The 14054-nt window shown below is 43.9% G+C and overlaps 1 protein-coding gene across 2 annotated transcripts in view; it reads left to right on the top strand.

Annotated features, from left to right (window-relative positions):
- IBA57 (iron-sulfur cluster assembly factor IBA57) overlaps positions 1–11479 on the top strand; it is a 53918-nt gene extending 42439 nt beyond the window's left edge. For both annotated transcript variants that reach the window (XR_012489484.1, XR_012489483.1), the window contains one exon: positions 10196–11479. The gene's annotated coding sequence lies outside the window, so the exon portion shown is untranslated. The remainder of the gene's footprint in view (positions 1–10195) is intronic.
- The last annotated feature ends 2575 nt before the right edge of the window (positions 11480–14054 follow it).

The following is a 14054-nucleotide window of genomic DNA, read 5'->3' as shown; positions in this document are numbered from 1 at the left end:
AGAGGGCAACCTTCCACTTTTGCCACATTGAGGATGTCCTGGAGCTGTTTCTGGTATCCTCACTGCTGAGCCCCAAAAGCCCTGAGGCTGGACGCCAGGACCTTGGGGTTCTCTGCAGCCCTGCCTCCTAACCCAGGCTGTCATGCTGGGCAGGCCCTCTTTCACTTGTCTTTCTAGCACATTCTTCTCCCCTCTTTGTCCCCCATCACCCTTCCTCTGCTCACACTCAGCTTCCAGTTAGGGGATTAGTCTCTACTGGCCAAAAGGAAGCAGTGGGAGCATAGGAACCGACAGGGTGTGGGGTAATGGGTACTTCCTTTTTCATTTGATTGCCTGGCATTTATTTACTGACATTATGGTTTTTAGAGTTAACTGAAGTCTTCAGTTAACTCTACAATTCAGTTCATTTTTAAACCGATGTATCACACTCACTGACGTAATCATTTCTTCATCCATTTTAATATCAGGGGGCATTTAGTTTCTATCTAAAGTTTCTCCTTCAAAAACAATGGTATGCCCAAACAAGATGAACCCAAACAGGCCCACACCAATACGCATTATAATTAAAATGGCAAAGATAAAAGACAAAGAGAGAATTCTAAAAGTAGCAAAAAAAAGGCATCTAGTAACTTATAAGGGAGCTCCCACAAGATTGTCAATTGATTTCTCAACAAAAACTGCAGGCCAGAAGGGATTGGCACGAAATATTTAAAATGATGAAAAGTAAGGACCTACAACCAAGGGTACTCTACCCAGCAAAGCTATCATTTAGAATCAAAGGACAGATAAAGAGCTTCCCAGACAAGAAAAAGCCAAAGGAGTTCATCACCACCAAACCAGTAGTACAACAAATGTTAAAGGGAGAAGAAGAAGGAGAAGGAGGAGGAGGAGGAGGAGGAGGAGGAGGAGGAGGAGGAGGAGGAGAAGAAGGAGAAGGAGAAGAAGAAGAAGAAGAAGAAGAAGAAGAAGAAGAAGAAGAAGAAGAAGAAGAAAAATGAATAATAAAGTGGCAATAACTATGTACCTATCAATAATCGCTTTAAATATAAATGAATTAAATGTTGAATGAATAAGAAAACAAGACCCATACATATGCTTCCTACAGAGACACACACAGACTAAATGTAAAGGTATGGAAAAACATTTCTTACGGATTGAAATTAAAAAAAAAGTTGGGGTAGCAATAATTATATCAGACAAAATAGACTTTAAAACAAAGTCTATAATAAGAGACAAGAAGGACATTTCATAATTTTAAAGGGATCAATCCAATAGGAGGCTATAACCCTTATAAATATTTATGCACCCAACATAGGAGTACCTAATTATATAAAACAAATATTGATGGGCATAAAGAAAGAGATCAGCAGTAATACAGTCATAGCAGGGGACTTCAACACCCACTGAGACCAATGGACAAATTTTAACAGACAGAAAATCAATATGGAAACGGCGGCCTTAAATGACACACCAAGTGGATTTAATGGATACTTTTAGAGCATTTCACCCTGTAGCAGCAGAATATACATTCTTTTCAAGTACACCTGGGACATTTCCCAAGATAGACCACATGTTGGGCCACAAAGCAAGTCTCAGTAAATTTAAGAAGATTGAAATCTATCAAGCATATTATCAAGTGTCTTCTCTGACCACAGTGGTATGAAACTAGAAATCAATTACAAGAAAAAAACCCAGAAAAAAACACAAACACATGGAGGCTAAATAACATGCTACTAAAAAAAAATGAATGGGTTAACAATGGGATAAAAAAAAAAAAATCAAAAGATACTTGAGATAAATGAAAATGAAAACATTCCAAAAATCTACGAACACAGCCAAAGCAATTTTTTTTTAATTAAATTTATTGGGGTGACAATTGTTAGTAAAATTACATAGATTTCAGGTGTACAATTCTGTATTACATCATCTATAAATCCCATTGTGTGTTCATCACCCAGAGTCAGTTCTCCTTCCATCACCATATATTCGATCCCTCTTACCTCATCTCCCACCCCCTACCCCCCGCCCCCTTACCCTCTGGCAACCACTAAACTATTGTCTGTGTCTATGAGTTTCTGTTTCTCATTTGTTTGTCTTGTTCTTTTGTTGTTTTTGGTTTATATACCACATATCAGTGAAATCACATGGTTCTCTGCTTTTTCTGTCTGACTTGTTTTGCTCAGCATTACTCTCTCAAGATCCATCCATGTTGTCACAAATGTTCCTATATCATCTTTTCTTACTGCCGAATAGTATTCCATTGTGTATATATACCACAACTTCTTTATCCATTCATCTATCGAAGGACATTTTGGTTGTTTCCATGTCTTGGCCACAGTAAACAAAGCTGCAATGAACATTGGAGCACACGTGTCTTTATCTCTAAATGTTTTCAGATTTTTTGGGTAGATACCCAGGAGAGGGATTGCTGGGTCATATGGCAATTCTATTCGTAATTCTTTGAGGAACCTCCACACTGCCTTCCATAACGGCTGCACCAGTCTGCATTCCCACCAACAGTGTATGAGGGTTCCTTTTCTCCACAGCCTCTCCAACATTTGTTACTATTTGTCTTGTTGATGATAGCCATTCTGACTGGGGTGAGGTGATATCTCATTGTGGTTTTGATTTGCATTTCTCTGATGATTAGTGATGTTGAGCATTTTTTCATATGTCTATTTGCCATTTGTATGTCCTCTTTGGAGAAATGTCTCTTCAAGTCCTCTGCCCATTTTTCAATTGGGTTGTTTGTTTTTTTGTTGTTGAGTTGCATGAGTTCCTTGTATATTCTGGATACTAGCCCCTTATCGGAGGCACTGTTTGCAAAAATCTTCTCCCATTCAGTTGGTGGCCTCTTTATTTTGTCAATGGTTTCTTTTGCTGTGCAGAAGCTTTTAAGTTTCATATAGTCCCATTCGTTTATTTTAGCTTTTACTTCCATTGCCTTTGGAGTCAAGTTCATAAAATGCTCTTTGAACCCAAGGTCCATAAGTTTAGTACCTATGTTTTCTTCTATGCAGTTTATTGTGTCAGGTCTTATGCTTAAGTCTTTGATCCATTTTGAATTAACTTTGGTACATGGTGACAAATAGCAGTCCAGTTTCATTCTTTTGCACGTGGCTATCCAATTCTCCCAGCACCATTTATTGAAGAGGCTGTCTTTGCTCCATTGTATGTTTGTAGCTTCTTTGTCAAAAATTATCTGTCCATATTTATGTGGTTTTATTTCTGGCTTCTCAATTCTATTCCATTGGTCTATGTGTCTGTTTTTCTGCCAATACCATGCTGTTTTGATTATTGTAGCCCTGTAGTACAAGCCAAAGTCAGGAAGTGTGATACCTCCATTATTGTTCTTTTTTCTTAAGATTGCTTTGGCTATTCGGGGTCTTTTGTGGTTCCAAACAAATCTGATGATTTTTGTTCTATTTCTTTAAAATATGCCATTGGGATTTTGATGGGGATTGCATTGAATCTGTATATTGCTTTGGGTAATATGGCCATTTTAACTATGTTGATTCTTCCAATCCATGAGCACGGAATGTCTTTCCATTTCTTTGTGTCTTCTTCAATTTCTTTCAAAAATGTCTTATAGTTTTCAGCATATAGGTCTTTCACATCCTTGGTTAAGTTTATTCCTAGGTATTTTATTCTTTTTGCTGCAATTGCAAAAGGAATTGTTTTTTGTATTTCTTTTTCTGAGATTTCATTGTTAGTATATAGGAAGGCAATGGACTTTTGTGCGTTGATTTTGTAGCCAACAACTTTACTGTATTCGTTGATTGTTTCTAATAGCTTTTTGGTGGAGTCTTTAGGGTTTTCTATATATAGCATCATGTCATCTGCAAAGAGTGATAATTTAACTTCTTCATTCCCAATTTGGATGCCTTTTATTTCTTTCTCTTGCCTGATTGCTCTGGCAAGGACTTTAACACTATGTTGAAAAGCAGAGGTGATAGGGGACATCCCTGTCGTGTTCCTGAACGTAGAGCAAAGGGCTTCAGTTTTTCTCCATTAATTATGAGATTAGCAGAGGGCTTGTCATATATGGCCTTTATTATGTTTAGGTATTTTCCTTCTATACCCATTTTATTAAGTGTTTTAATCATAAATGGATGTTGTATCTTGTCAAATGCTTTTCTGCATCAATTGATATAATCATATGATTTTTGTCCTTTATTTTGTTTATGTGATGTATCACATTGATGGATTTGCATATGTTGAACCATCCTTGTGCCCCGGGGATGAACCCCACTTGGTCATGATGAATAATCTTTTTAATGCATTGTTGTATTCGATTTGCTAGAATTTTATTTAGGATTTTTGCATCGGTATTCATCAGAGATATTGGTCTGTAGTTTTCTTTTTTTGTGCTGTCCTTACCAGGTTTTGGTATCAGGGTAATGTTGGCCTCATAAAATGAGTTAGGGAGTACTGTCTCTTCTTCAATTTTTTGGAAGAGTTTGTGCAGGATTGGTATTAGATCCTCTTTGAAGGTTTGGTAGAATTCACTAGTGAAGCCATCTGGTCCCGGACTTTTGCTTTTGGGAAGGTTTTGGATGACTGATTCAATTTAGTTACTGGTGATCGGTCTGTTTAGATTTTCCAGTTCTTCATGGTTCAGCCTTGGAAGGCTATATGTTTCTAAGAACTTGTCCATTTCTTCTAGGTTGTTGAATTTGGTGGCATATAGTCCTTCATAGTATTCTTGGATGATCCTTTGTATTTCTGTGGTGTCCGTGATAACTTCCCCTTTTACGTTTCTGATTTTGTTAATCAGTGTCTTCTCTCTTTTATCTTAGTAAGTCTAGCCAAGGGTTTGTCAATTTTGTTAATCTTTTCAAAGAACCAGCTCTTTGTCACATTAATTTTTTCTATTGTCTTTTTGTTCTCTATTTCATTTAGTTCTGCTCTAATTTTTGTTATTTCCTTTCTTCTGCTGACCTTGGGTTTTACTTGTTCTTCTTTTTCTAGTTCTTTAAGGTGTAACATGAGGTTATTTATTTGGGAGTTTTCTTGTTTCTTGAGATAGGCCTGTAATGAGATAAATTTCCCTCTTAAAACTGCTTTCGCTGCATCCCAAAAATTTTGGTAGGATGTATTTTCATTGTCATTTGTTTCTATGTATCTTTTGATCTCTCCTCTAACTTCTTCTTTGACCCAGTCCTTCTTTAAAAGTATGTTGTTTAATCTCCATGTATTTGTGTTTTTCCCTGCTTTCTTTTTACAGTTGATATCCAATTTCAAAGCCTTGTGATCAGAGAATATGCATGGTATGATTTCAATCTTCTTAAATTTGTTGTGACTGATTTTATGTCCCAATATATGGTCTATCCTTGAGAATGTTCCATGTACACTAGAAAAGAATGTATAGTCTGATGTTTTAGGATGAAGTGCTCTATAAATGTCAATTATGTCCATTTCATCTAATGTGTCATTTAGGGCTACTATTTCGTTATTTATTTTCTGTTTGGATGATCTATCCATAGCTGTCAATGATGTATTTAAGTCCCCTAGTATAATTGTGTTTTGGTCAATTTCTCCCTTTAGTTCTGTTAGTAGTTGCTTGGTGTATTTTGGTGCTCCCTGATTGGGGGCATAAATATTGATGACTGTTATGTCTTCTTGTTGTACAGTCCCCTTCACCATTATGAAATATCCATCTTTGCCACTTGTTATCTTTTTCACCTTGAAGTCTGTTTCATCTGATATCATTATGGCTACACCTGATTTTCTCTGGGTACCATTTGCTTGGAGTGTCAATTTCCACCCTTTTACTTTGAGTCTATGCTTGTCCTTGTAGCTGAGATGTGTCTCTTGGAGACAGCATATGGTTGGGTTTAGTTTTTTGATCCAATCTGCTACTCTGTGCCTTTTTTTTGGTGAGTTCAGTCCATTTACATTTGGGGTGATTATTGATATGTGAGGATTTCCTGTCATTCTATCTTTAGTTTTCTGGTAAGGCTGTGTCTCCATTGTTTCTTTGCCTTTTTGTTGTTGTCTATTATTTCTGTGTGGTGGTATTCTATGATGTTTCCCTCTGTTTCTTCTTTTATTTCAGTATATATTTCAGTTCTGGATTTTTTTTTTAGTGGTTACCCTTATGTTTATGTAAAAGAAAGTTTGGTAATTAGAGTATTCCGTTTTCTTCAGCACGCTTACTTTCTCCATTCCCATATTCCGGTTCAGGCCTTTACTCTCCCCCTTTTGAGTTTTGGTTGCCACAAATTGTCCCTGTTGATGGTGGTCGAATAGCCTCCTTTAGTATTTCTTGTAGTGCAGGTCGTGTATTAGAAAATTCCCTCAGCTTCTGTATGTCTGGAAAGGTCTTTATTCCTCCTTCATATCTAAAGGATATCTTTGCTGGATATATTATTCTTGGCTCATGATTTCTCTCTTTCAATAGTTTGAATATTTGGTTCCACTCCCTCCTGGCTTGTAGAGTTTCTGCTGAAAAATCTGATGATAATCTAATGGGCTTTCCTTTGTAAGTTACCGTCTTCTTTTCCCTGGCTGCCTTGAGGATTCTTTCTTTGTCGTTGATTTTAGACAGCTTCAATACAATGTGCCTTGGAGAAGGCCTGTTGGGATTGAGGTAACTAGGTGTTCTATTTGCTTCTTGGATTCGAGGGTCCAGTTCTGTCCACAAATTTGGGAAGTTCTCATCGACAATTTGTTTGAATATATTCTCTGTTCCCTCCTCTCTTTCTTCTCCTTCTGGTATGCCCATTATTCTTATATTGCTCTTTCTGATGGAGTCAGAAAGTTCTTGTAGAGTTCTTTCATTTCTTTTAAGTCTCAAGTCTCTTTCTTCTTCTATCTGTGTCATTTCCAGGTTTCTATCTTCGATGTCACTGATTCTTTCCTCCATCTGGTCAACTCTACTACCTAAGCTGGTTATTTCATTCTTAATTTCTTCTATTGAGTTCTTAATCTCCAGAAATTCTCTTTGGTTCTTTTTTAAAATTTCAATCTCTTTCATAAAATGCTCATGCTGTTCTTTGATTGAGTTTCTGAGTTCATTTAACTGCCTATCTGTGTTTTCTTGTATCTCGTTGAGTTTTTTCAGAACTGCAATCTTGAATTCTCTGTCATTTAAGTCACATATTTCTGTATCTTTAAGTGCCTTCTCTGGAGATTTTTCACTTTCTTTCTGAGCTATCTTGTTGCCTTGGTTATTCATGGCGATTACTGGTTTACTATTTCTCTTCCTAGACATCTACAGGAGTGACTTCTGCAACAGGTTGATAAAAAGCGGTCTTTCTTTTGTTTGTCAGTACTTGTTGGTAGAATGTTTTATTATTTCTCCAACTGCAACTTAGTTTTCTTCTCCCACACGGTAGTGCTATGTTTTCTCTGCACTAGTCCAACTTCTCACACAATGGGGGGATTCCCTGGGAGACGGGCTTCTCCTCTATTAATAGTTCGTCTAGGTCACAGGGCGCAGTGTCCCGGTGGGTATGCGGAGAGCTTTTGATGTTCCAAAGCTCTTCCAGCTCCTGATTCAGAGCCCGTATGTTTCAGCAGTTCTGTTTACTCCTGCAGGGATCCGCCCAGATAGGTGGGTTCAGGGGCGGGGTGAGTTGTGAGAGGTGGCCCAGAGCAATGGCGGGGACCACCACCACAGCCGGTCCTGCTTCCACAGCTCTCTCCCCTTTGCCGGAACTAGTTGGGCTGTGAATTTGTGTCTGCGGTTCACAGTTCTCAAAATAGCAAATTTTCTGTTGTTTTGATCTGACACTGCTACTGTTTCGCTTCTAGTACCGGGCAGGTGGGGGCGGGGCGAGCTCTGGGAGGGGTGGGAGGGGGCGGCTAGTCTCAGTGCCTAAGGCTCCGTTCTCTGCTGGGCAGTGCGGGCTTAAACCACCGTTTTCAGCCTTTTTCCCTCAGTCTTTACTCCGAGGTCTCTGCCGTGAGCATTGGGTTCAGCTGTGTTATACGCTGTCCCCTCAGCCCTGTGGAGCCCTGGCGGAGCCCTAGCAGGCCGAGTTCTTCCCTCTCCCGCAGCTGTGGTAGTTCCGGGAAGCAGCGAGCTCGGCGCACTGAGCTAGGTCTGCGTCCTGCGCCTGCGCAGCTCCGTCTCCGCTTGCTTCTCCCTTTCCTCCTCCCTCCACTCGCGCGAATCTCCCACCTGTAGGTGATTTCAGTCGGTAGTGGGCCTCTTCGTCTTGCCTGTCTGCTGTGCAGGGAGTCCTTTGTGGAGTTTTTGTTGTTCGATTGTTTGTAAATTCCAGGGGAGCTTTACAGAGGCTCACCTCACGTCGCCATTTGTCTGGAAGTCTCAGCCAAAGCAATTTTAAGAGGGAAATTCATAGCAATACAGGTCTACCTCTAGAAACAAGAAAATCTTCAAATCATCTAACCTTACTTACACTTAAAGAAACTAGAAAAAAAGAACAGTAAGCAAAGCCCAAAGTGTAAAAGGAAGGAAATAATAAAGATCAGATCAGAAATAAATGAAATAGAGACTAAAAAACAATAGAAAAGATCAATGAAACTAAGAGCTGGTTCTTTAACACTTTTGCTGTGACATTCGGATATGTTTTCCTGAGGCTTGCACTATCTAATTGATAACACTTAGTATGTTTTGAGTACTTTTTTGCTCAAATTCAACATAATGATAAATTTATTACCATATACCAAAGGTATAAAAGAAAAATAATGTCATTTATGTACAAAGCAGCTCAAAATGTTATTAAGTGCATAAAAGAGTCAAAATATCAACTTTTTATTTTTTGTGGATTTTTGATGCATTTGGGAAAAAAATCTTGAAATCAATTAATGCAGTGAAAGAGTTAAAAAGATAAATAAAATTGATAAATCTTTAACCAGACCCATCAAGAAAAAAAGAGAGAAGACCCAAATCAATTAAACCAGAAATGAATTAGAAGTGACAACTGACACCACAGAAATACAAAGGATTATAAGAAAATACTTTGAACAGTATGCCAACAAATTGGACAATCTAGAATAAATGGATAAATTCCTAGAAACATACAGTTTTGCAAGAATGAATCAAGAAGAAACAGGAAATCTGAACAGACTGACTACTACTAATGAAATAAAAAAACTACCAACAAACAAAAGTTCTGGACCTGATGAATTTTACCAAACATTCAAGGAAGAATTATCACCTATCCTTCTTTTTTTTTTTTTTTTTTGTTTCATTTGTTTATTTTGTTCTTTTTTTATTATTATTATTAAATTTATTGAGGTAAAATTACATAGATTTCAGGTGTACAATTCTGTATTACATCATCTATAAATCCCATTGTGTGTTCATCACCCAGAGTCAGTTCTCCTTCCATCACCATATATTCGATCCCCCTTACCCTCATCTCCCACCCCCCACCCCCCATACCCCTTACCCTCTGGTAACCACCAAACCATTGTCTGTGTCTATGAGTTTCTGTTTCTCATTTGTTTGTCTTGTTCTTTTACCACCTATCCTTCTTAAACTACAGTAATACCTCAGTTTTTGAACGTCTCCATTGACGAACATTTCAGTTTACAAATGCAGTAAACCTGGAAGTAAATGCTTCAGTTTTCAAACACGCCTCGGAAGTCGAACATGTCACGCAGCTTCCGCTGAGTGCAAGATCCTGAGGCCTATCTGTCGGTTGTTTTCGAATGTTTCAGAACTCAAACGGTATTATTCTAAGTGAAATAAGTCACACAGAGAAAGACAAATACCATATGATTTCAATACCTATAAATGAACAAACAAAACAGTAACAGACTCATAATACAGAGAACTGATGGTTGCCAGATGGGAGGGGGGTTGGGGTGCTGGATGAAAAATGTGAAAGGATTAAGAAATATAAATTGGAAGTTACAAAATAGTCAATGGGATATAAAGTAAAGCACAGGGAATATAATCAATAATATTGTAATAACTATGTATAGAGCCAGGTGGGTACTAGACTAATCAAGGGGATCACCTCATAAATTATGTAAATGTCTAACCACTATGATGTACACCTGAAACTAACATAAAATTGAATGTCAACTGTAACTGAAAAAGAAAAGCCTTCTGTCCACGTACGAGCAGGATTCTCATGTGGTCAGCGTCTTCAAATTATTTGCCTTTTTGCATCCCCAGAGTTTCTAATGTCTGATACTTTTTTTTTCATTACTAAGCTCCAGACTGTATTTGGATTTCACCGGTTTTCCCACTAATGCTCCCCTTTTGTTTCAGGGTGTCACGAATGCTGTGACGATTGGACATGTCATCCCATCGCCCTAGTCACGGTCTGTCATGTATATATGCAGGAGAAGCTCGGTGGAGCACTGTCGATATGCAAATCTGAGCAAATTACTGCAGCCCCTGTGCGCCTAAGGTCGCGCTGCTGTAAAAGGAGAAAACACCATGGTGGGGGCGGGGGGAATCCAGGAAGATCTTGACGTGAAGCCCTGGAAAGTGTTACACGTCTTGGTTTTCCATACAGGTCATGTACTGGCTTCACCTGCATTATTCACAAGTGGGTCAAGCATCATACACATCTTCCCTTTAAACCTTGCAAGGGAACCCTTTCCCCAGAATATACAACTGAGTCTTTACGAGGACTTGTAAGGTGACACGAGAGACACCCTGGGGACCCACTGGTTTTGCATCCACTTCCCTGAGGATGGGAGTGTCGGTCCGAGGGCCACAGTGATGGAGAATGAGTCAGGGCCCTGGCACTCTCCAAGCAGGGGTCTCCCCAGACAGACACTTAAAGCCTCAGGGGACCCAGTGGGCGATGGGAATCCACTCCTACATCACAGTTTCCATGGTTGCAGCAGGCACATGGATTGTTGATACACCATGTCGGACGGTGTGTGCAGTACACCCTGCAAGAACAGGAATACTGAAGAGAGTAGACACCCTGTAAATGGCAAGAGATGCACTGGGCCCTGGGATCCATCCCCATGCAAAGGAGTTGGGTGGTTCTTAAAGGGGAAGAGGTCTGGAGCTCCCATCTCCTGGGACTGAAGACACAGGCCTGTCCTCCACTTGAATTGTGGGGACAAATGAAACACAGAGCAGAAAAAGAGGGTGACTGTGGAAGAGACAGGATGGGGAGGGGGCAACTGTGGAGGACACAGGACGGGGAGGGGTGCGACTGTGGAGGACACAGGACGGGGAGGAGGAGATTTTTTCTTCTCTGTAAAAATGATCAAGAGCCCACATGCACTTCCTCCTGGCCTCACTTCTTCCAGGAGAGCTGGCCAGCATGGATGTCTACTCTGGGCCTCACACCACTGCCCAGTGCGTCCCGTGTGGGTCCCCAGGGCTGTGCTATGTTGACTGTGCCCCCTCTGGGATTCTCCTTCCTCACTGTATGCTAAGGACCAAATGTCTCCCCTCAAATTAACATTTGAAGCCCTAACCCGCATGTGACCTAAGAAGCGTCCCTCAGCAAACACCCATCTGCTAGCACCTTCATCTTGGACTCGCAGCCTCAGGAACTGTGATCAATAAATGCTGTTAAAGTCCCCAGTCTGTGGTATTCGTTATGGCGGCCTGAGATGTCCAAGACCTTGGGACAAACCCCCAGGGGACAAGGAGAGGTCCTGGATCAGGCCGGGTGCAGGGAGCCCGCCCTGGGGAGGAGGCAAGAAGAACGGGGGCAGGTAACATAGTGGCCCCAGGAGGTCTGCCCCCTCCCTTTCCCCATGGCCCTGGCCCAGGGACAAGTGTGGTTAGGGTACCTGGTTGCCCAGGGGGACATGTAGGCTTGGGCCTAACTGTGAGCTAGAGGGGACTGCCCAGGTGGAGTCCTGGGGGTCTCCTGGTAAGGGGCCTGCCCCCTATCCCCAGGGGCCCAGGTCAAAAAGAGGAGGCCCTTCCTGCAGGGGACCCCATCTGAGAGCAGAGCCAGGGCAGTACCCTGAGGTACCCACCTGATCCCAGGGCCTTTCCTGCAGGGGTGTCCATGGGCTGACCCCCACCCCACCCCCTCCCCTGAGTCAGAACCAGGGTGCATGTCCTTGCCTGGCACCCAGCCCGGGTCCTGCCAGCCCCTCACCCTCTCTGTGCCTCCTGCACCAGTGGGGAAACTAAGGTTCTGAGCACAGACCAGAGTCACCTAATGTGACCAGTCTCTTAGCTCAGCCAGTTGTCCCCCATGGATGGTACTGGGTCCCGTCTGGGTGGTCCCAGTTCCCCCTGGGGTTGGTCCCAGGTCCCCTGCGGGTGGTCCTAGGTGCCCTGGGGATGTGGTCTTGGGTCCCCTAGAGGTGGTCCCTATTCTCCTGGGCTCCTTCCCAGCCTGCATTCCAAGACGCTGGTCTGAGGAGTGGTCCCGACCAGCTGGGGTTCCCGCTCCACCCACCTTATCACTGGAAGACAGAGGTCTCCTTCCCCCAGCCACCCTGAGCCTCTGCCCTTTGCCTCCCTGGGATGGGGGTGGAGGGGTGAAACCCAATCAGGGTAGTGACAGCCAGGCTATTTTGGAGTTGGGCTGGACCGCCTGCCCGGCAGTGGGGGCAGGGTGGGGGCGGGCCCAGCCTTCTCCAGCTGATAGTGTTTGCCTGTCCTCTATCCCTGCCCAGTCTGAGGACTGGCCAGAGTGTGGGCTGCTGGCAGGAGCTGTGTCGGTCCTGGGCCCTCAGAGGGAGGTGAGACCCAGTGTCCCCTGCCCCACTGTCTGAGGCCCTGGCCTGGGCACCACCTGGAGTTCCCCTGTAGAGACAGGTGAGGAGGCAGAGTGGGCAGGGGTAGGGGCCATCCCATGTGCTCCCCCTCTCCCAGGGTGGCTTGGCTGAAGGTCACAACTCTGAGGGGACAGAGGGGCCTGGGGTGGGGTTCTAGCCAGGCTGTGCTACTCCCTGGTTGGGGTCCTGGATTACAGCCCTTGCCCCATTAGGTGACCTGAGCTGAGCCTTTATGTCCAGAGGGAGCAGCCTGGGTGGGAGGCTGGGGACATATCCCCTACCCCTTGCTCCAGGATGGCCTGGGGGTCTGGCCAGCCCTGCCCCCAGCTCTGCTGAGATGGATGTCCGCTGACAGCTGGGGCTATTTTGAGCCTGTTGGCTCAGTGGAGGGGACAGACAGAGGGGCAGTGACACCTGACTCCAGGAAAGAATTTCCCGTGGAGTGTGGGAAGCGGGGCCCAGGGGTCTGGTGGGGGGGGGCGAAGATCCAGGAGCTGCCCTTGGAGTCTTTTCTGGAAGGGCATGGGGGCAATGGGAGGGTTCAGAATTCTGCTGTCAGGCTGGAACCCTGGCTCATCTGGAAAACGGTTCAGGGCCACGCAGACCTAAGAGTGGCCAAATACTGGAAAAGCAAGTGGACAGGGTGGGGTGTGGGAGAGACAGGGTGGAAATGACCCCAGATGGAGGGGTCTCAGCCCTGGTGTGAGGCTCCTGCCAGTGTCCATGGGGGACATGCGGGAGTGCCTCTGAAGGGTCCACAGGAAGCCTCCTTTCCAGGCAAGTGTCTGAGGGGGTGGGGCTTCCGGGAGGCTGGGGCTGAGATCCTGGCTAGGACCCCTCCTGAGGCCTGTTTCTGCCAATGTGGCAAGGGGAAGAGGCTGCTGCAGGTGCGCCTGTGCCCAGAGGTTGCCTTTTGTGGTCCCCTCCCCTCCTCAGCCTGAATGAAGGCGGCTCAGAGTCCTTGGGGATGTGCTTAGGGAACCTGGCCCCGCTGACCAGGGGACACCTGCATGGTGGGGCTGCTGTGGGGCTCTGAGGCTGTCACATCTTGGTGAGCCTCCTTGGACCCCATGGGGTCAGCTGCATGGAGGGTAGGGAGTGCAGGCTGGATAGGGAGCAGGGCATTGCCACAGTCCCAGTCCCTAGTGGCCTTAGGAGATCTTGGGGTCTCTGCCCACCCTTGTCAGGCCAGTGGGTGGCCTGCACACCTGCCAGAGGCAGGGAAAGGCTTCCCTAAGCACTAGCAGAGATGGGAGCTCCCTCCCTGTCCCTTTCCTTCTGTCCCTGGAGGGCAATGCTGTGGAGGTGTGCCCCTGAACATGCTCACTCATGAGCTTGGAACTGCTTCTTGGGCACTTGTTTTGGGTGTGGCAGGGACAGGGACAATGCCATGTCCTGCTTTGGGTAACTCACACACT

This window comes from Rhinolophus sinicus, linkage group LG10 (assembly GCF_036562045.2).
Source record: "Rhinolophus sinicus isolate RSC01 linkage group LG10, ASM3656204v1, whole genome shotgun sequence".
NCBI classification, from domain to species: Eukaryota; Metazoa; Chordata; class Mammalia; order Chiroptera; family Rhinolophidae; genus Rhinolophus; species Rhinolophus sinicus.
This window is presented reverse-complemented; position numbering and strand designations above follow the sequence as displayed.